At 41.8% G+C, this 23,126-nt stretch overlaps 1 protein-coding gene across 2 annotated transcripts in view; it reads left to right on the forward strand.

Moving 5' to 3' along the window:
• The first annotated feature begins 16,070 nt into the window (after positions 1-16,070).
• The window catches only part of TRPC5 (transient receptor potential cation channel subfamily C member 5), a 388,947-nt gene continuing 381,891 nt past the window's right edge, over positions 16,071-23,126 (forward strand). Inside the window, exon 1 of one of the 2 annotated variants that reach the window (XM_053579726.1) lies at positions 16,071-16,818. The gene's annotated coding sequence lies outside the window, so the exon portion shown is untranslated. The remainder of the gene's footprint in view (positions 16,819-23,126) is intronic. The other variant, XM_053579725.1, reaches the window with a different exon arrangement.

Genomic DNA, 23,126 nt, shown 5'->3' on the forward strand with positions numbered 1-23,126 from the left:
TTCATATTAGTATTGAGTACACCTGATACATTTTCCCCCATTCTTGGGATACTTTCCTAAGAAGGATATGTTTTAACTCCATCCAAATAAACACAAAAGATGTTCATCTTATGGCTGAATAGTACTCCATGGTATACATATATCACACTTTGTTAATCCATTCATGGGTTGATGGGCACTGAGGTTGCTTCCACATCTTGGCAATTGTGAACTCAGCTGCAGTCAACATTCTGGTCTAAATGTCATTGTGGTAAAAAAGATTTTTGTTCTTCTGAGTAGATACCTAGTAACGGGATTGCAGGAGCAAATGGAAGGTAAACTTTTAGTTCTTTGAGAATTCTCCATACTTCTTTCCATAGAGGCTGTGTTAGTCTGCAATCCCACCAGCAGCGCAAAAGTGTTCCTTTCTCTCCACATCCATGTCAGCATCTGCAGTTCTGGGGTTTTGTGATGTGGGCTATTCTAACTAGAGTTAGGCAATATATCAGAGTGGTTTTGATTTGAATTTCTCTGATGATCAGAGACAATGAACATTTTTTCATGTGTTTATTGGCCATTCATCTGTCTTCTTCAGAGAAGTTTCTGTTCAAGGCTCTTGCCCACATATAAATATGGTTGTTTGCTCTTGTCGATTAAATTTAAATCTTTTATCTAGCAACAGTCAATTTTTGTCAATGGTGAGAGGTGAAGGTTTGGTAGAATTCTGTCGTGAGACCATTTGGTCTAGGGTTTTTTTTTTTAAGTTTTTGTATTGTTGATGCAATTTCAGTGCTTCATATAGGTCTATTCAAAATTTCTAATTCTTCCCAGTTCAGTTTAGAAAGGTGATGTAATTCCAAGTATTAGTCCATTTCTCCTACCTTTTCATATTTCTGGCATAAAGTTTTTGTAGTAAGTGTTGAGGATCTTTTATATTTCTGTGGAATCTGCTGTTATTTCTCCCTTTTCATTACTGTCTGAAGTTTTTCGAGATCTTACTTTTCTGTTTTTCATTAGTATGGTGGAGTTTTGGTCATCTCATTTTTCAGAGTTCCCAAGCTTATTTTTATCCCTTGCACCATTGTGAAAGCCAGGCTTTTTCTTTAATTTCTGGTGTGTTTACTTTGATGACGGACCATTGTTCTGGTCAGTATGAAGAATGGGTCTGTAAGCTTCCTGTAGAGCTGGTCTAGTTATGGCAGATTTCCTCCACATTTGCATGTCAGTAAAATATTTGATTTCTCTATCACAGATGAAATTTAGTTTAGCAGGATACAGGCTCCTAGGTTGAAAAATGTGTTTTAAGAAGGCCGGTGGGGGGGTGGCACCTATGGCTCAAAGGAGTAGGGCGCTGGCCCCATATACCAGAGGTGGTGGGTTCAAAAACCCAGCCCCAGCCAAAAACTGCAAAAACAAAAAAAAGAAGGCCGGTGGGCTCAGTGCCCGTAGCACAGTGGTTACGGCACCAGACACATACACCAAGGCTGGCAGGTTCAGCTGGTAGGCCAGCTAAACAATGATAACTGCAACAAAAAAATAGCCGGGCATTGTGGCAGGCGCCTGTAGTCCCAGCTACTTGGGAGGCTGAGGCAAGAGAATCACTTGAGCCCAAGAGTTGGAGGTTGCTGTGAGCTGTGCCGCTACAGCACTCTACCAAGGGCAACACAGTGAGACTCTGTCTCAAAAATAATAAAATAAAATAAGAAAGCCAATGACCATCCTCTTCCAGCTTAAAAAGTTTCATCTGAAAGATATGCAGTCATCCTGATATTTTTCCCTTTATAGGTAAGACTTTTCTTACAGCTGGCTACTTGCAGAATTTTATCTTTCATACTGACTTTGACAAAGTTAATTCCAAAGTGTCTATGAGATGCTTTGTGTGGAATGAGCCATGCTGGGGTTCTAAAACTACCTACTATCTGAATATCTGTGTCTCTCCCAGTCCTTAGCAAATTCTCCACCATAATGTCTTGAAGTAGAGCATCTTTCCTTTTAGGACCTTCCTCTTCTCGGAATCCCTATTCAATAAATAGTAATGGGAGAACTGTATAACCACATGTAAAAAGCTGAATCTAGACCCGCACCTTTCATGACTTACAAAAATTCATTTAAGATGGATAAAATATTTAAATCTAAGGCATGAAATGATACAAATCCTAGAAGAAAGAGTAGGGAAAACTCCTGAGGATGTCGGCCTCAGGGAAGATTTTATGAAAACTTCAGTGGCAATTGCAACAAGAAAAAAAAATAAACAAATGGGACTTAATTAAACCGAAAAGATTCTGCACAGTTAAGGACACAACAATTAAAGCAAATACACAACCTTCAGAATGGGAAAATATATTTGCATGTTATGAATCTGACAAAGGCTTGATAACTAGGCTCTATAGAGCACTCAAATTAATCAAGAGAAAAAGAGTGAACAATCCCATCTATCCATATGTCTCTGGGCAAAAGACATGAACAGAACCTTTTCTGAGGAAGACAGACAAATGCCTTACAAACATAAGAAAAAATGCTCATTGTCCCTAATCACCAGAGAAATGCAAATCAAAACCACCCTGAGATATCACCTAACCCCAATAAGATTAGCCCACATCACGAAGTCCCAAATTTTCAGATGCTGGTGTGGATATAGAGAAAGGGGAACTCTTTTACACTATTGGTGGGACTGCAAACTAATATAGCAGCGGTTCTCAACCTGTGGGTCACGACCCCTTTGGGGGTCGAATGACCCTTTCAGGGATCACCTAAGACCATCTTTCATATCAGATATTTACATTAGGATTCATAACAGTAGTAAAATTACAGTTATGAAGTAGCAACAAAAATAATTTTATGGTTGGGGGTCACCACAACATGAAGAATTTTATTAAAGGGTCACAGCATTAGGAAGGTTGAGAACCACTGTAATACAGCCTCTTGGGAAAAAAAGTATGGAGAATCCTCAAAGAACTCAAATTAGACCTCCCATTTGATCCCACAATCCCAATATAAGTCATCTACCAAGAAGAAAAAAAAAATCATTTTATCATAAGGACATTTGCGGGTGGCGCCTGTGGCTCAAAGGGGTAGGGCGCCGGCCCCATAAGCCGGAGGTGGTAGGTTCAAACCCACCCCTGGCCAAAAACCACATAAGGACATTTGCATTAGATTGTTTATTACAGCTCAATTTACAATGGCCAAGGTGTGGAAACAACCTAAATGCCCATCAACCCAGGAATAGATTAACAAACTGTGGTATATGTATACCATGGAATACTATTCAGCCATAAAAAGATGGTGACTTTGCATCTTTTATATTAACCTGGATGGAGTTGAAACACATTCTTCTTAGTAAAGTATTATAATGGAAAAGCAAATACCCAATGTACTGAATACTAACATGCAGCCAGTAGATAACCTAATTCACACCCACATAGGAGAAAACTCATTTTAATTCACGTTGAGGGGAGGGAGTATGAGAGAAGTGGGAGAGGGGGATGGGGGTTTGGTGCACTCCCACTTAATAGGCACAATGTAGACTGTACACCACACCTTTTGGTTGCAGGCAGAATGGGGACCGAAGACCCCATTCTTGGCAGGGGAGGGCACCTCCAGAAAAAGAGAAAATTAAAAAGTAAGCTGAAGAAGTTGGAACAAAGAAAAGTCAGCTAGTTTACCTTTAAGCCAGTCATTACTAAATTTCTTATCTGAACAAGTTTCTGGCCTTTCCTAAAACTCTGGCCTATTGGAGATACAGCTTACACACATACTCCTGCAGAGTCTGTAAACACTTTGAGAAAAAATAATAGCCCTAGAAGAGACTATGGCAAGGACTATAAAAGATACATCTTCTAGATGGTTTCCTGCCCATTAAACAGAAAAAACAAATACCTATTGTGGAGATTTGCATTTTTGCTGAGGCAGAGACCAAGGGAACAACTTGAGCCCTGAGATACGGGCAAGAGGACTTACATCCCTTATCACAGAGGAAAATCCTCTGTGGTGGTGATGAGAGGAAAATGCCTCTCTCCCACCAATTCCTCAAAGGAGATTAACACCAGTGGCGTTTTACTCCACAGTGAACTAGTGGAGTTTAACACCTCCCTAGGAATCTGTGTGTGTAACTTCAGACAGGAGGCTTTCCCCACATAAGGCTCAAGTTTCAGATTCCTCAAAACTGCTCAAACCCTTAAAATTAATAATAATAACAATAGGAGCTAATATATTCACTCAGAAAAACTGCTGGTGTCTTTGTTCCCTCCCTCAGTTTACCACTTGGACAAAGAGATTTGAATAAAAGCTGAGTGGAACAGAAATTGGGGGCCACTCACCAGAGCCCACAAATGGGCAGTGGTCCCCTAAGCTCCCACCTTTTAAAATTCTATTCTGTGTCTCGTGTCTCTTTCTTGATTGTCATTCCTAACTTTATATTTCTTCAGTCAGTCATGCCAATTCCACAGGTCTTAGTGGACCCTGCCCCTGGGGCGGGACCCCGACAGGACACAACTACAAGAGAAACTCTATCTAACAAGATCAAATACTGTGACCTGGTTGTTTTGTACCCTCACATTAACCTGAAATTTAAAAAAAGTCACCTCCTCCATGAAGATGTCCTGGACTCTCACAGACACAGTAATTAGTCACTCTCTATCCCCTCTAGACTCCCACTAATTTTCCCACACTGCTGCTACTATAGCACTAATCACGTTGTGACTATCTTTGGCAGTGTCTATTTCCCTCCTCTAGACCATGAGCTTCTTTGAAGGTAGGAACTATCTTATTGAAGTCTAGAATCCAACAAGGTATCTGGCTCAGACAAAAAAAAAAAGGGCTCAGTGCCCGTAGCTCAGCAGGCAGAGCACTGGCCACATACACCAAGGCTGGTGGGTTCAAGCCCGGCCTGGGCCTGCTAAAAACAATGACAACTGCAATCAAAAAATAGCCAGGCAGGGGTGGCTCCTGTGGCTCAAAGGAGTAGGGCGCCGGCCCCATATGCCAGGGGTGGCAGGTTCAAACCCAGCCCTGGCCAAAAACTGCAAAAAAAAAATAGCCAGGCATTGTGGCAGGCACCTGCAGTCCTAGCTACTTGTGAGACTGAGTTAACAGAATCACTGAAGCCCAAGTCAACAGAATCACTGAAGATTAATATGAGCTGTGATGCCACAGCACTCTGCTGAGGGTAACATAGTGAGACTCTGTCTCAAAAAAAAAAAAAAAAGGACCAGTACCCAGGGCCAAATTGAAGGGAAAATTCCTGATCCTCAAAATACCTAGTTTCTCCCAGCTCACTAATGCTTAAAATTCTACCTTTTGACCTAAGGCTTAGAACACTCACCATTGTTAAAATCTGTCTCTGGAAGGGGCCAGTTGTGTTCACAGTCATTTTGACAGGTTTTTTCAAAAGGGGTATAAAAAAGTGCATTTTCATCATTAGGCAATTGTTGGGGAAATGAGGGAAGACAGACATTATACTTTGTGGGCAGAGACTTTGTTTCTCTTTCATTATAGTCATGTGTCATCTTGGTAGGTAAAAATGAAGTAACTCATTACTTCTAAATAAACAGCCATGATATTTTTGGTTGAATACACTACTATGTACTCCCTCCTCCTTCCTCCCCACTGACTAGGCTGTAAGTTTCAAAAGGACAGGGGTTTTTGTTTATTTTGTTGACTGATATGTACATTAATAATTGTTAAAAGAATAAGTATATAAATGAATAAATGTATTGAGAGTGAAGGTAAGGTTAAGTATATTACTTGTTTTAGGAATACTCACAACCCCCCTCCCCCAACAATCAAAAACATTGTAAATCACTGAGTCTGGCATAAAGGCACATCTTGATCTCTAAGGACTCATCCACATTTCAGAGTCTATGATTCTATTATTAGAATCACCTAATGGTGATACCTATTTGTGGGCACCAGGAACAAATGCTGACTTCTAGGCATGCCCTAAAATGTCAGATCATAATAGCATCTTCCAATTATACTCTTAAGGACTATTACTGATTTACAGGGATGTGTAACTTTCCCCCACAGAGTATCCACACAGGAGCAGCTTCATACAGTTACCTTCCTATCTAAGATTCCTATTTTGTTATGCAGTGCAAGGTTCTCATAGTACCGGGCTGGCTAGATGGTCTATGATTTCCCAGTAGGAATGGTTATACCACATTGTTTAATGTGGCTGTAAAGGTACTAATGAAACTCCTGTCTGGCCAGTCTGTTTATAAGTTTAATATCATTACCGGTACAGAGTTTGGGGATACAGTTGATATTTTTTATCAGTCTCTAACTCAACAAAAATGGACTTCAGAAAGCCCAATTTCCCTGCTGCTGACATGCCTGGTTCTAAGGACCTTACTACTAAAGTAGTTAATATATCCCTGATATGAGTAGGTCACAGATGACAGTAATAAAACCCCTTAAGCTGACAAATGGGATGTCGATAGTTGGTTGAGATCTTTTGTCTGAATATAATCAGACCTGGGCACCCAGACTTCTGTAAAATAGGATAGTACATGAAAATTGACATTTACTAGCAATTATTAGGGGCCAGTTAAGTATTCTTCAACTATAACTTATTTAATCATCTTAACAAGCCTATAAGGTAGGTACTATTATCATACCCATTTCATAGATTAAAAAAAACTAGACACAGAGATTACATAACTTAGCAATCACCACTGGGGAAGGGGGGCAGAATTCAAACTCTGGCAGTTTGGCTCCAGATCCTATATAACCCCTGATATTTTAAGGCTCATATTATTCAGCTAAATAGCCTTCTAACCATTTTTGTTGATGCCATATACCAATCTCCCAGTCGCTTTCTCACCACCACTCCTCCATCTCTCTCTTCTGCCATTTATTGAAAACTTCAGGTTCTCAACTTCCTTGGCATACCAACTCCTACCATCAACTTGGGTGACATCCATAGTGGTATGGATGATCCAACCAACGCCCTGACTCTTATTTATATTTCTGTTTATCTCCTCCTTCACCATGGAAGCTCAACCATCCACTCTCACAGCCACATCTTTGACTTGGTCAGTACCCAAATCTGCTCCTTCTCTAAAATGACAAACTCTGATGCCATTCTCTCATCCCAAGTTCCTATCCTTCCACTTTCTTCTTGAAATTTGTATGGAAGTTGCATTTAGTTTCTTTCACTTTCTAGTTCATATAATGCTTTTGCCCAGGAGTTCTCACACATGTTGTTACCTTGTCTGGAATATTATCCAACATTCTCTTCACCTGGTTAACTCCTGCTCATTACATATGTTACATCCTAAAATCACTTCTGCTGAGAAGTCTTCCCAGACCTCTGGACTAGAGTCTGCTATCAAGTAGATCCTCTATCTTAAAAAGATCACATATTATTTAGATTACTGATTTACTATCTTCTGCAATAGATTGTAAGGTCTATGATAGTAGACTCCAATAATAGCTATACCTACAGTATTTAGGATATACCCTGACACACAGATTCATCTGATGAATATTTGAGTAAGGAAGAAAAATTTCTTGAAGAATGAGCAAAGAGGCAAAGGGAGAGAGAGATTTGGATTAGCATGAATAATGAGGGTTGGTGGGTCAGTGATGAGCTCTTGCCTGACATGAGAGGTTTAACATCCCTTGGTGGAGGGTGAGGGAACACTTGAACCTAATTGGAGAGGGTTGGGAGTTTCCATGACTTGAACTGATAGAGTGTGTAGGGTTTTGTTGTTGTTGTTGTTGTTGTTTTTTGTTTGTTTGTTTTTGAGACAGAGTCTCACTATGTCAACCTTGGTAGAGTGCCGGGGTGTCACTGCTCACAGCAACCTCAAACTCTTGGGCTTAAGCGATTCTCTTGTCTCAGCCTCCCAAGTAGCTGGGACTACAGGCACCCACCACAATGCCTGGGTATTTTTTTAGTTGTAGTTGTCATTGTTGTTTGGCAGGCCCCGGGGGTTGGATTCGAACCCACGAGTTCCAGTGTATGTTCCTGGTACCCTAGCTGCTGAGCTACAGGTGCCAAGTCAGGGCGTGCAGTTTTTATAAGTTCTCAAGCAGGGCAACTTCTTGATTTAAAGGGATATACTCAGAAGATTATTCAAGCAGGATAGATTGGAGGTGACAAAACCCAAGGCAAAGAAAACATTCAGAAGGTTTCTGCAATTATCAAGGTGTGGAGTAATGAAGATGAAAGTAGTAGTGGAAATGGAGAGAAAAAATCCAATCCAAGTGACAGAGAGGAATTGGAAAAGACCTTATTGATTTTATAAGAGTGGGGGACTGAGGGAGAGAGAGGAGGTCAAGGTACACTTAAGCCTGAGGGACTGGGAATAAAAGTCCTAGGCATATTTTTATTTATTAAAGTGAAATGGATTTTCTGGAGAGAGGCAATTTTGGAACTACTGAATTTGAACTAATAGTTAAAACTGTTAAGTGAATTGTTATGGGAGTAAGAGTTAGGGACCAGAGAGGTTGACTTGCATATCTATGACAGAAAATGAGGAAGTATGTATAGAGGGAAGAAAATTTTTCTGTTTACAGTTATTACACAAATGTATTAAGAATAATAGAGTTATAGTTTTCCCATACTGGTGTTTTGCCAGACAGAATATCAAGGCAGAAGATGAAAGCAATAAAACCCAAAAGAAGGCCAAGGGGAGAAACTGGGGAGTAAGAAATATTTGATATATAAGAAAAGAATGGCAACATGGCAGAAGTAAGTTCTTCCTGAACAGTAATTACCTTAAACATAAATTTACTAAACTCTCCAATTAAAAGGCAGAAACTGGCAGAACTGATTTTAAAAGGATAATTCAACTATATGCTGTCTATAAGAGATAGACTTAAGATCCAAAGACACAAGTAGGTTGAAAACAAAAGGACAGAAAAGATATTCCATGTAAAAATAGATAACAAAAGAGCGCTGGAACGGCTATACTAACATCATACAAAATAGACTTTAAGTCAAAATTGTTGCAAAAGAGACAGAAGACTATTACATATTGATAAAAGGGTAAATTCATTAAAACATAATTATAAACACATATACAACGAACAACAGAGACACAAAATATTATAAAACAAAGACTGAAGAGAGAAATATACAATCCTATAATAACAGTAGGAGAATTCAATGCCTTACTTTTAATAGTGGATAGAATAAGACAGAAAATCAATAAGAAAATAGAAGACTTGAACAACTCTACACATATAAGCCAACTAAATGTAACAGATACATACAGTACACACCATCCCAAAGCAGTAGAATAAACAGTCTTAAGTGTCATGGAGTATTCTCCAGAACAGACCATACAAATGGTCACGAAACAAGTCTCAATTAATTTAAAAAGACTGAATCACAGGAAGTATCTTCTTTGACCACAGTGGAGTGAAGCAAGAAATAGACATCAATAACAGAATAAAAGAACCCAGGCAGGGCGGCGCCTGTGGCTCAAAGGAGTAAGGTGCCAGCCCCATATGCTGGAGGTGTCAGGTTCAAACCCAGCCCCAGCCAAAAACCGCAAAAAAAAAAAAAAAAAAGGCAATTTCACAAACATGTAGACATTAAACAACAAATCCCCCGAAGCCTTGAGAAGAATGAAGATGAAAATGCAACATACCAAAAGTTGTGTTATGTAGTAAAAGCAGCACTCCAAAGGACATTTATACTGTAAATCTGTATACTTGAAGAGAACAGACTAAATCCAAAGCTAGCAGAAGGAAGGAAGCAATAAAGATTAGAGAAGAGAGAAAAAAAAGTTTTTTGATTAGAAAAAAACTCAACAAAGGCAAAAGTTAATTCTTTGAAAAAATCAACAAAATGAACAATATTTAGCTAGACTAAGGAGAAAAAGGCAAGATTCAGATTACTAAAATAAAAAATAAAAGTGAAGACATTACTAACAACCTTAAAGAAATAAAGAAAATTATAAGAGAAAATAATGACTAATTAGACACGGAGAAAGTAAGTAACCTAGGTGAAATGGAATAATTACTAGAAACATGCAAACTGTCAACATGAACATAAGGAGAAATAAAATTGCTGAACAGACCTATAATAAATAATGTGATCAATTTCACACACACACACCCCCGCCAAAAAAAATAAATAAATAATAACCTCAGGACCAGATGGCTTAACCAGTGAATTCTGTCAAACTTTTAAGAAGAATTAACACCAATCCTCCTTAAACTCTTCCCAAAAATTAGAATAGCAAAGGAGACTTCCTAAATCATCCTATAAGGTAAGCATTACTCTGATACCAAAGCCAAGACATTATAAAAAACAAAACTACATATCAATATCCCTTATGAAATAGGTGCAAAAATCCTTAACAAAATACTAGTAAACCTGAATCCAGCATCATATTAAAAAGATTATACACCATGACTAAATGGATTTATTCCAGGAACGTAAGGTTGGTTCAAACCCACATACATGATCATCTCAATTGATGCAGAAAAAAAGGTTTGACAAAAGTCAGCACTGTTTCATGAGAAAAACACACAACAAAATATGAATGCATGTAAAAAAGAACATATTCAACCTGGTAAAGGCATTTAGAAAAAAACAGATAGCATCATATTCAAAAGTGAATAACTTAAAAGCTTTCTTCCTAAGATCAGGAATAAGAGGGCTGCTCACCTTTTTACTTCTGTTTAACATTGTACTGGAAGTTCTACTCAGAGCAATTAGGCAAGAAAACAAAATAAATGGCATCCAAATTGGAAAGGAAAAAGTAAAATTATCTCTATTCACAGATGACATGATCTTATGTATAGGAAATCCTAAAGAATCCACAAAATAACTATGAGAGCAAATGGAAAAAATTGGCAAAGTTGCAGGTTGCAAGATCAATGTGCAAAATTATTTGTGTTTGTATAAACTAGGAATGAGCAACCCCAAAACCAAATTAAAACAATATTCAAAAGCATCAAAATAATAAGATATATAAGAATAAATTTAACCCAGATAGTACAAGACTTGAACACTGAAAACTACAAAGTACTTCTGAAAGTAATTAAAGCAGATCTAAATAGGCTTGGTGCCTATAGCTCAGTGTTTAGGGTGCCGGCCACATGCCCTGGGGCAGGTGGTTTTGAACCTGGCCTTGACCTGCTAAACAACAATTACAACAACAACAACAACAAAATAGCCATTCCAGGATGGTGCCTGTGGCTCGACGGAGTGGAGTGTTGGCCCCATATGCCGGAGGTGGCGGGTGCCCCAGCCAAAAACTGCAAAAAAAAAAAAATAGCCATCCCAAAGAGACACCGGTCTCCTAATGCTTTAATTCTCTTTACTAAAGTGATAGAGCCTTTTTCCCCACAATCAGAAAAAAGGCTGAAGACAGAGCTACCCGTGGGAGAGAGCACACGCTAGTATAAAAATTAGGGCAGATGATATCATCCATAAAGACAGAGTTTAATCAACTGGGGAGAGTGCAGGACAGACAGAGTGAAAAGTAAACCTGCCCTTCCTGAGGTCAAACAGAATGTCAGTCACAGAGCATCAAGACTTGAATGGATTCTTGTCTCTGTCACTATCACCTAACCTCAGCCAAGGCCCTTCTCACTGATCCAACATTGTCCAATTTTCTGTGATTCTATAATTCTACTTTTCAAAATTTCTTAGGGCTACGTCCGTTTGCATTCCTATTAATGATGAGCACAGCAAAGTCCTCAGTTAATCCATGAAGTGTGATTCTGTTTACACTCTTATTAAGATCAATTATGAATTTATTTGAAGCCTTATGCTTTGTTTACTTGGATCCCATTCTAATACGTGGATTAATATAACTGTTTACATATATTTTTGAACAATGAAACACATTTTCAATTACATTCATTCATGGTCCCGATCCAAGCAAACCTTTTATTTAAATAAATAACTACTCTTGCCAAGAGCATCATCACTTATGAATGTGTAAAGTTTGTATGTGTTAATTGTTGGCCCTTGTGTTAGTCCTTACAGCGCCATGTTGCTATATATATATATGCATTGTACTGGGCTAGGGTTATCCAAACCAAGTATCACTGGTGGAGTCCTGCCTGGTTCACTTGAAACTTATTTTTCTAATGCAAGAGCTTACTCAGCTGATTTGAACAGATATTCCACACTGCCTCCCATTTTCCTTTGTTGAATTTCTCATCAGGATCCTACACCTTGCATTAGTGTTGTTTGACTTCCTGTGGCAGAGATAGTTCTGAATGTGAAAACCTACAATCACACTGAGATATTTTTTTCAACGCTCCACAGTATTTTAAGAATCACTTCTTTTTATATTCCATTCCATTTCCTTTCCCTTTGCCATTGTTGAGTATTTCTTCTCTAACATGCAGGTAGTTAGAAGCTGTTTCCTTGAAAACAAAAACTTGCCTTCAAATTGCTCAACTTGTTACAACCTTTATGATATGGTGGTCATATCGATGCTGGATACATCTACTGTGATACAAGTGCCATATGTGGAAAAGTCAGGAAAGAATTTGAAGTAGGGCTATGGTAATTAGTGAGACAAAGAGCAAACTCCCTAAGGGGTAACTTGAAAGAATAAGTCACTATCTGGGGACAAATAGGAAATAAAAGCAGAGAAAGCCAAATTGGATTCAATCCAGAAATTGGTTATCCCTGAAAATCAGTAACACTTTCCTTTTGAGGAAATAAAGGTCAATCATTTCTTACTATATTGAAGGCTAGAATTATGCCTTATAGATCTTTGCTATAATCAATACCTCACTCATAGTGTGAGCTTGAGAAGAGTTAGATGGTGATGGGAAGGTGGCAATACTGATAACAAGAAACACCATTTATCAAAGCTTATTCATTTTTGAGGACTCCTTGTTTCCTTACAAAATATACCATATTTTCTGAGATTTCATACAATATGAGAACTAGCCATGCCATGTGGATAGAATTTAAGTAAAGTACAATCTTGGAAAGTGACAGTTACCTTAAATGGTGAGAGTTCTCAACAGGGGTTATTTTGCCTCCCTGGGGACATTTGGTCATGTCTGCCTCCCTGGAGACATTTTTGGTTGTCACAACGGGGAGTGGGTTGCTACTGGCATCTAGTGGATAGAAGCCAGGGAACATCCTACAAAGTACAGAACAGCCTCCCACCACAAGGGATCATCTGGCCCAAAATGTCAATAAAGTCCAGGTTAAGAAACCCAATTTAATGGGAATGGAAGGAAACCCACTTTCTAGATTTCTTATGTCAATCTCTTTGCCTGTGATGTTGCATTAAACCCTGGTCTACATATACCATTTACCACTATAGTCAAGACTGTAAAAAGATAAGAGAAAACAGTATGTCTGAATTTCTGAAAACAGTGTGTCTCAATTTCATTTTGACAGTCATACCTGCCATGGTTTTTGAATAGGCCAGGTCATGTGGGTAAACCTAGCCTAAAAGTCAGGTAGATCTGAGATTCCATTATTCAGATAGTTGCTTCCATTTTTGGCTTTGAACCACTTCTGAAGATGTGACCTCTAGTTGCAAACTACTCTGGGAGAGTTCAAACAGGCACACATTCTCAGCCACCAAGTGGAACACTGGAATAGTTCCATACTTACAGAGAAGATGAGCCAGTTATCTCCAAGGCTAACAAGCAACCTAGGCAAAACTTAGGCTACTGCTTAAATCAGGTTCTCAATTGCACTAGGTCCTAGAATTCATATGGTAATGCCTGACATTTGTATGGTGCTTTTAACTTTCAAAGGGTTTTCCTTTGTAAATCCTTGATCTTAAGAGGTTAGTAAGATAGGGCAGGAACAGGATAGGGCAGCAGCAGATAGAAAAATTTTCATCTTATCTATAGCCCACTGGGAAAGAACCAATATTCAGAAGCACAAATAATCCCCAAATATTAAAGACAACTGTACTGTATATGGGGCCATTGAAGGAAACAGCTCACAGCAATAGGGCTTTCCTTCTTCCTGGGCACTGTGCTCCTGGATGCATCCTGGACTTGGAGTGGAAGTCTCAGTTGAACGGCAGCTTGGCTAAAAATAGGGAGATGCCCTGATAATCTTGTCAACAACCACATACTCACCCCTCATGCTATAGGAGAAACCAGCTTAACCACAACATATCCCTTTCTTGTTTGGAAAGACATACATTAGTTTGCTGGGCCACAGTAAAACTGCCTTTGAAGAGAAAAAGTTCCCAGAATAAAGTAATTTTTTTCAGCTACCCACCCCCCGGCCCTCGGCCAATTTTTAGAAACACTTCCTGAAGTATTTAAACAGTATGGAGGAGAAGGCTCTACCCTCACCCCTGCCCTCCACCACCCTCTTCCCTCTAGACACAAACTCTTCATCCTTCCAGGTAATACTTTTCTCCAATGCCTTGATCCCATACAAAGCTTAATACTCGCCAGAATACTGGACCACCTTGGCGCTAGGGGTTGGGGGAAACTAAGGGCAACAGAAAAACTTGTCTTACTTGGTGTCGGTAGGGACTTTCGCAGGGTAGACTTGGAGTACTTAGGGCTCTCACTAACTTAACTAAAGGCAGCTTCACAGGCTTAGTAATGGAATCACTGGGCCATTTAAGCAGAGGAGACAGTTCTGGCTTTTTCAGGAACTGGACTCAGGCTCGAAGTGCGTGCTCAAGGGGTTAATCGACGGGTTAAGAAGACAGCTTAAGGAAGCACAGCGGACCTTTCTTGAAGCTCAGGGTTGTTCTGAGAATGAGTAGGCAAATGGGTTTCAGGTAACAGCCCAGTGTCCCGAAAGGCAGAGCCTCACATTCCTTTTTCCAGAACTAGTAAGGGAGATAAAAGACAAAGCGGAGATTCGGGGCTGCGCAGCTGGCCGGACCACTAGACGCTGCCAGCTAGCGGACCTAAGAGCCTTCGGGTTGCAGGTCGAAGTCTCGGGCTTGGCGGGGGTGGGATCACTTAGCCAGTTTCAGGAGGGTTCAAGAGGGTGGGCATTGTGGCGTCAGGGCACAGGGTGGGATATGGGGATGGAGAGGTGCTTCATCTGATACAAAGGCAAGGTGCAAAAATCAAAGAGTCGCCCAAGTGTCCGATGACACCGCCCCCACCCAGACACCACTGCCAACACTAAGCGATTTAGCCCCTCACCGATGTTGCGATTAGGCTGGGTCTTGAGAGACCTACCTTTGGAGTGAGAGGGGCATGGATGGGAAAATTCGTTTGCACTCCGACTGGGTTAAACTAGACTCATCAGGGATGGAAGCCGGCCAGATAGACCCCAGGTCAGTCCTGGCGACTCAAGGTACCGTCCCGCTCTCCCACCTGCCGCCAGCCCATGCTCTCACCGGCTCAACTCCCCTTCCCCCAGAATGACCGCTGGGTGCCGGCACAACGCAGCGACCGCCCACCCAGACCCCAGGCTGAGAGGGGTAGGCAGAGGTCACTGCCCAAAGCAAGGGGCACCTAGATCAAGAGGCAAAGAGAGATTCTGCAAACCAGCCGCCCCAAGGGACTCCTGTCCCGCTACCCGCACAAGCGCTTAGCCGCCCCCCCCACCCCTCCAGTCTCTGCCGCCACCCAGGGGAGGGGGACGCCTGGGGAAGCAAACGAACGAGACAGAAAATTCCGTACCGAGGGGGGAGAGATGAGACGTTGGGACAGGGCAGCGGGGGGCTGACTTGGGGCTGCGGCTGCGGCTTCCTTCCACCCCTGGCCGCGGAGCTGCAGAGAAGGCAGGAGCTGCTGCCCCTGCAGGCTGCCCCATCCTCCCCCTTTCCCTCCCCCCTCCCAGCCTCCCCCGCCCCGCCCGCCCCATTCGCAAGCCCGGAGAGTGAGAGTCTTCAGCTTGGGGGCTGGGGGAGGTGAGAGGTGCTTTCGCCAACCAAGGCTGGCTTGCTCCATCAAAATCTCTCTCTCTCTCTCTCTCTCTCTCTCTCTCTCTCTCTCTCTCTCTCTCTCTCTCTCTCTCTCTCTCTCTCTCTCACACACACACACACACACACACACTACATCACAACCGCGACGGGTTCTTTGCAGCTTGCAGCCAACCCAACGGGAGGGAGAAAGAGAACCTGAGCAGGAGGAAGCCGGGCGCAGATAGAAGGGAAAAGGAAGAGCTCGGGGTTGGACATTTTTGGAGCTAGGGGTGGGGAGGAGAAAGGGAGTGCGCCTCCTCGAATTTCCCCTCCCCACTCCTCTTTGCTTTTCTCTCTCCTTCCCTGTATAGCATTTTCCAGAAGCGGCAGCAGAAGGGGTCACACATCTTTAGTCTAGAAAAGGGATTTGGAGGGGTTGCCGGGCTCCTACCAGCCGCTACCTAGCAGCTGGAGCTTGAGTGTACGTGTAAGAGTGTGAATAAGGCTCGCTCTCCCGCTCTCTCTCCCTCTCCTCTCTGCCCCTTTCCCCTCCCTCCACCTCCTCCCTCTCGGTCTCCCTCTCCTTCACACTACCCTGTCAGCTACCCCTGTCAGTTTCCCGGTGTCAGTTTCTTCCCTTGCTCTTATTGTGTGTGGCTGGCTGCGCGAAGGGAGTGCGTGTGTTGGAAGGGGCTCAGGTTGGATCAGAGATCCAGGAGAAGCGAGCAAGAACAGGGCAGGGGCACAGGTAGGGCAAAGAGTTTCAGGGCGCTGGCGAAGGTGAAGGTGAGGAGCACTAGCCTGTCATGGGGAAGTTTAGGAATAACTGAGGCACGAAGGGGGAAACCAAGGTAAGGAGCCAATACTTGCGCTCCTCGCCACACCCCGCCCCTTTCCTGGGGCTCATCCGGCCACCCACCCGGCAGCCTCCAGGCCCCTGGCTGTCCCAGGCGTCTGCAGTTTGCGCGTCTCAGTAGAGGGGTCCAGCAAGGCGCCGCGCCACGCGTCCTGGCTCGCGGACATCAGACGACACAGATCTGAAGAAATCACTTGGCAGAGGGTAAGTCGACAGGCGGCCTGGTGCCGTCCGCTTCGCTGCTGCTGCTGTTGGGCTGCCAAGGGACAAGAGGCAGCGAAGTGCCGATTGAATGAAGATGCTGGGCTGCTGTGGGCTGGGAGGAGCTGGCTAGCTGACTCTGGGCTCCAGGATGTAGGGAGCAGGGGGAGGCCAGCAACAGATTGTTTCTGGACACCGGGAGAAAGATGCAACGGGAAAAGCTTTAGGGGTGATAGAACAAGGTGCTCTTGGCAATGACCAAGAGCATCCTTTTTCACTGGAAATATTCCTCTAAACCACAGCTTTGCCATATCCCTGGAAGTGATTTGCTCCATCCTTGGGTATATATTAAGCTCCCAGGGGACTTGCAGAGCAAGGAGCCAGCTCATGAAGGATCAGGGACCAAAACCTTCTTTCTGTTTTGTATCTGTCAAACTTAAGAAATAGTTGGATTGGTTTTCTTGGCTTCATTAAGGGAACCAAGAAATGCAAATGGGGGACATCAGTCAGAGACCTCTGCTCCAAAGTGGACAGCTCCCTCCCCATCACACACAAACACACACACACACACACACACATTGACTTGGGCAAATGGTCATGATCATGTCCCTCCTACGCAGGTAGTGAGCTGAAATCACAGATCCTGATCTTTCTCCATGGTGTGGGAATAAGATGTGGGAGAAGGGATTTTTCCCCATTGCTAACCTGAGATCCTTGGGCCACAGTCATATACCTGGTGATGGTCAAGTGTTTAGCAAGGTTATCACTCCCTCGTGAAAAGCCTGGAACTGGGAAACCAGCCTCAGAGACAAATCTATGAACTTTACCTGAGTTGATTATATGAGTAGGAGAGATACAAACTAATCAGTAATGCTCCCTTTAAAGATTGTGCGTTGGCCCTGGCTTCAAATGAGAAATAATTACTACACTAACACCCAGACTCGCTTGTCTATTGCTATATAATTATCTTCATGCCATTTAGCAGGAATGACAAGTTTATGTATCAGCATTCATAACTGTCCATTGTTCGTCTCTTAGATTTTTTTTGATGTTCTACAGATGATCCATATCATGTCTCCTTTCCTATAAACTCTTAAAAAGCTAAGATGTAAATGATGTCAAAGGGTCCCTTTCATCCAGTCTTTAAAATCTGCTTATTTGAAATCAGAATGTGTGGCAATACATTCATGTAGTGCCAAGTTGGATTCAAAGCAAATATCTAGACCCAGATAAAGGAAACTCACAGAGTCAAAGGAGTCTCTGATGTGAGGTTGAAGGAAAAATTGAATACCATTTACGATCTATGCTTTGGTCCCTGGGAGATGCTGTGTAAACTTTACATATGTATGTATACATGTGTAGTGAGTGAGTGTGTGGTTTTTCAAGGACCTCGCTCAACCCCATACAATATGAGCTCTGTCTGCACTTTTGTATTGTGTGTTGGGTGGGGGGGGGTTGAATCTGTACTTCCAAAAGCACCCAGCCTCTTTTGTTGAACTTTCTATTTATTACTATGTTACTGAAATACAATGAATTACCTCCTTCCAACTGAGCAAATGAAAGGAACAGATTCTGCCGTAAGTGAAACTGTTTATGTTGCATCAGGCAATTTGTTCTAATGCTCAACTGCTGAGACAGAGAGCGGAATGAGGATTATGTGAGTAAGATCTGAAAAGGTGCCCATTCTGTTACTTCTTTTTTACACAATCGTAAGCAAATATCTTCGTAGGTTAAAATTACACTTTCCCATAGGTAGCAAAGACCAGGTTGCAGACAGGTAGGAAAGAACTGGCAGTTTCATGATTGGGGAAGAACTCAAACCATCAACAGGAATGAAACCTAGAGTGTAGGTCTTTGTTCTGTTCTTGGGGATGTGAGTATCTGGCTGCCAAAACAGGTCCTATGGTTACTCAGAATACAAGGACCTGGACGGGTGCAGGGATTCTGAACAAATGTGCCCCCCCAGCTTCACTGTTGCAGATTCACCTGGCTTCAGTGTATGTTTCAGCATAGAGATCTGGACTAGATACTACTGCAGTCCTTTCCAAGGGATAAGAGCTTTAATCCTTTGATTCTATTCATTCTAGAGCTAACAACTAAAACAAGGATGACACACAGAACCACAGTACTTAGGGAAGGCCAAGACAGGAAATTACGGATGCAGAGGGAGGAAGAGGAAAGGAATAGGAGAAAACCAAAGACGTTTTGAAACACCTGGAAAGAAAATCACCCAGGTGTTTGCCTTGGCTGGGAATGAAATTAGTCCAGAAAAATCAACTCAGCTGTGAAGCACCTTGAAATTGCTGAAGATTTGACTCGTAAACACTGAGTAAACAGTGATAGAATTCTTTAGAACTTGGGACTTGGAAAACATGGAAGACATTTTCAGTGTAGCCATCTCATTTCACTCTTTTTTTTTTTTTCTTTTTTTGAGATGCAGTCTCACTCTGTCACCCTGGTTAGAGTGCAATGGCATCATCATAGTTCACAGCAATCTTAATGTCTTGTGCTCAGGCGATCCTCTTGCGTCAGTCTCCCTAGTAGGAGGGACTGCAGATGCCCACCACAATACCAGACTACTTTTTCTACCTTTTTTTTTTTCTTTTTTTTGCAGTTTTTGGCCGGGTCTGGGTTTGAACCCGCCACCTCTGGCATATGGGGCCAGCGCCCTACCCTTTTGAGCCACAGGCACCGCCCAGTTTTTCTATTTTTTTTTTTTTTTTTTGTAGAGACAGAGTCTCACTTTATGGCCCTCGGTAGAGTGCCATGGCCTCACACAGCTCACAGCAACCTCCAACTCCTGGGCTTAAGCGATTCTCTTGCCTCAGCCTCCCGAGTAGCCGGGACTACAGGCGCCCGCCACAACGCCCGGCTATTTTTTGGTTGCAGTTTGGCCGGGGCCAGGTTTGAACCCGCCACCCTCGGTATATGGGGCCGGCGCCTTACTGACTGAGCCACAGGCGCCGCCCAGTTTTTCTATTTTTTTAATAGAGATGGGGGTCTGGCTCTTGCTCAGGCTGGTCTTGAACTACTGAACTCAAGTGATCTACCCATCTCAGCCTCCCAGAGTTCTAGAATTACAGGCATGAGCCCGCACCTGGCCTCATTTCACTCTTTAGTATATTGAATTCTAATGTGCAAGCCATTCAGGTGTTTAATTATCAAATGGCTATTTCAGATGTGGCCGAGCTGTTTCCCTCCTGCCTGCTTCCATGCTTCCAAACATTCTAATTTGTCTTTTGCATGGCTCCATTGCTGAAGGAGATGGACCAGAGCATTTCTGCCTGCTCTCCTTCTGCTAAAGCAGCGGTTCCCAGCCTGTGGTTCGTGACCCACCGGAACTGTATTAAAGGGCCACAGCATTAGGAAGGTTGAGAACCACTGTGCTAAAGGTTCCTGTTTTCAGCTGTTCAGATGCCTCCTGCACATTGATGGGGAATATGAGGGGCAGGACCTCTCTCCCTGAAGCACCCTGTGCCCCCAAAGGTGCCACCAACCTAGTCTAGCCTAGTCATTTCCCAGGTTTTCAAAGAAATTATGAGAAAGTTTTCAGCCTACAGATAGAAATAATGCCTCATTATAGGAAGCACTTGCAGCTAATCAGCTCCAGAGAAGGGCTAAACTGAGGCTAGACATCATGTCCAGAGCTTAGTAGCTTATGTATAGTGTCATCCCTTCTAAAAGTCACGAAGGTTTTCTTCTGTTGATGGGCCCCTCAAGCCCTTTGTCCATTTAGATCAGCAGAGTAGTGGTGCCAAGGAATGATTCCTGAATGACTCAGCCGTGGTCTTATAAACAAACATGTACATCATGCTCAACTGAATAAAACAGATGACTTTAAAATATTATAAAAGCTGATAGGGCTAAGCAAAATTTGCAGTTCATGGGATCACGGGTACTTTGCAAGTTCCCTAGGTTCTTGGTTACCCATTATGGAATTGGCTTAGATGCTGATGGCCAATGCAATTAATTGCCCCAGCTTTTTGGCTTAGCAAAGGTAAAGAAAAAAAAGATGATAAGAAATAAGCAGATATCTTGACAGGGACTAATCCCCTAATTTCACCTATAGATAAATTGATACTTAGAGAGTGAAAAGGACTTGCCTAAATCACATAACTAGCTAATAACAGAGTCAAAATCAGAAGCCAGAACTGCCTGCTCATACTGAATAAACCTTCTGAAACTCTCCAGAGATTGTCCCAGGAAATTGAGAGGAAACTTAAACCAAATTTATCAAGATCACAGCCCTCTTCCCTCCCATATTTATATTTATATGCTTAGATTACATATTAGTTCCAAATCCTTGTGACTTTTATTCTCACACACCACCTGCCCCCGACGCACACACACACACACATTCACACACAAACATTCACACACACTGCTATTTTTCCAGAACATGACATGTGTAATATTCAGATGGAAGGCATAATTAAACCTGACAAAAAATGTAGCTGCTCGCATTTATGTGGCTGATCTGGCTCAAACCAGCAACAACAAGGCATCTGTAAATCCCAGGGTCTGCTGTTCCATAGCAGTTTTAGGTAATAGAAGCTGGTAGCATCCAGTGACTATGGTTCTGCATGCTCAATCTCGGTCTCAGAATCAGCACCCCACCCCCATCAAATGCATGTGCACGCATGGGCATGTACACACACAGACACATACACACACAGTCACACAATTCCTGAAACATTAAAACAAAGGAAATAGAAAAGACAAGTGGTTTTATAGCAGAATACGAGAAGGAAAGGTTTACAGAGGGCTACTGTTACCTGTCTCCATTCTTTCACTTTGATGCTTAATTCACATTAATCCCAACCTAATTTTTTTTAGGATCTGAGAAAATAGGCCAATGCAAACGTATTTACTACAGCTCAGAAAGATGATATGAAGAATTTTCACATTCTAATAAGGACATCATAAGGCGAAGCAAAAGGCTAGGTAGGCTGGAGCTTTACCACCTCAAGTGTGGCCCCCAGACCAGAAATGCCATCATCCGCTGACAGTTATCTATAAATGTAGAATCTGAGGGTCTTGCCCAGACTTACTGAATCAGAATCTGCTTTTTATAAAGATCTCTAATAATTCATTTTCATACTACAATTTGAGAAGCACTGGGTTAGAGTTTACCAAAAAGCATCAGAAAGACATTTGAAAATAATTAATTACCTACTGGGCATTTAGGGACAATTCATGTAGCCTATTATTTAAAAAATAAAAATGAAAACTTTCCTCAGGTCTGCTGCTCTCATTATTCCAGTGTAAAAGACTTAAGTGTGGGAAAGAGAATTTCTTCAAGGGGTACTAGACCATAGGATTAGTATGTGTGCCAGAAAGACCTGGGTTTATGGATTCACACAAACCTGAGTTCAAATCCTGACTCTGCCCACAAATTACTAGCCGTGTAAACATGCACAAGGTACTTTGCCTGAGACTCAGATTCTTGCTCTGTAAAATTGGATTCATAATAGTAGCCACCGACATTGAGTGGTGAAAATTAAATAAGACACTCTAAGGAACTGGTATATGGTGAACAATCAATAAGTAAAAGATTTTATACTTAATATGATTTGGCCAATAACTTTGGTTTGCTAGAATATAGCAACTGGATATGATATCTTTGGTGCACACTTAGTATCTGTTTCTAATTGATGTGAATCTTATTGATCTTTCCATGGATAAGATGTTAAGAATGACACACAACATTAAAATATACTTTAACATAATGAAGGCACCCAAACACACTTTGCTCAGAACGAATTACAATCCTTGGTGAAATCACTCCATGGAACAAGACTGGAGTCAAAGTGGCTCCATTCTATGAAGCGTATCTCAAAATATTGCCATGTCGAAAAGTCAATAGTGAGGCTCTTTCTGCATGTTTTCATGTATATACAGACACATACACACATACAAGCACACACACATCCTTTGATGGAGAAACTGTGAAACAATTCAAGGCTGAAATAACATTCTAGGGTCAGAAGTAAATATTACTAGGTTTAAAGCCTTATAACAATCTCTAATTTGGGTTAATAATAATCCATACTTTATAATTTGCTCATTTTACAAGTCTGATGACTCAAGTATATGCTATCCTTATCAATATTTTACAGATTAAAAAAAAATTAGGCAACTCCTACTTTTTCCCAGCACATTGTGCTTCAATTTTCTCATCAATGAAATATGATATATGTAGTATTTATAAGTTCCAATAAGCATGTGATGCTGTAAAGACTTTTGATTGGCATATAAAATTTGGGTAGCCTGATTGCAAAGACACAGAGGCAGACACCACCATTTCTGGG

This window comes from Nycticebus coucang, chromosome X (assembly GCF_027406575.1).
Source record: "Nycticebus coucang isolate mNycCou1 chromosome X, mNycCou1.pri, whole genome shotgun sequence".
Classification (NCBI taxonomy): Eukaryota; Metazoa; Chordata; class Mammalia; order Primates; family Lorisidae; genus Nycticebus; species Nycticebus coucang.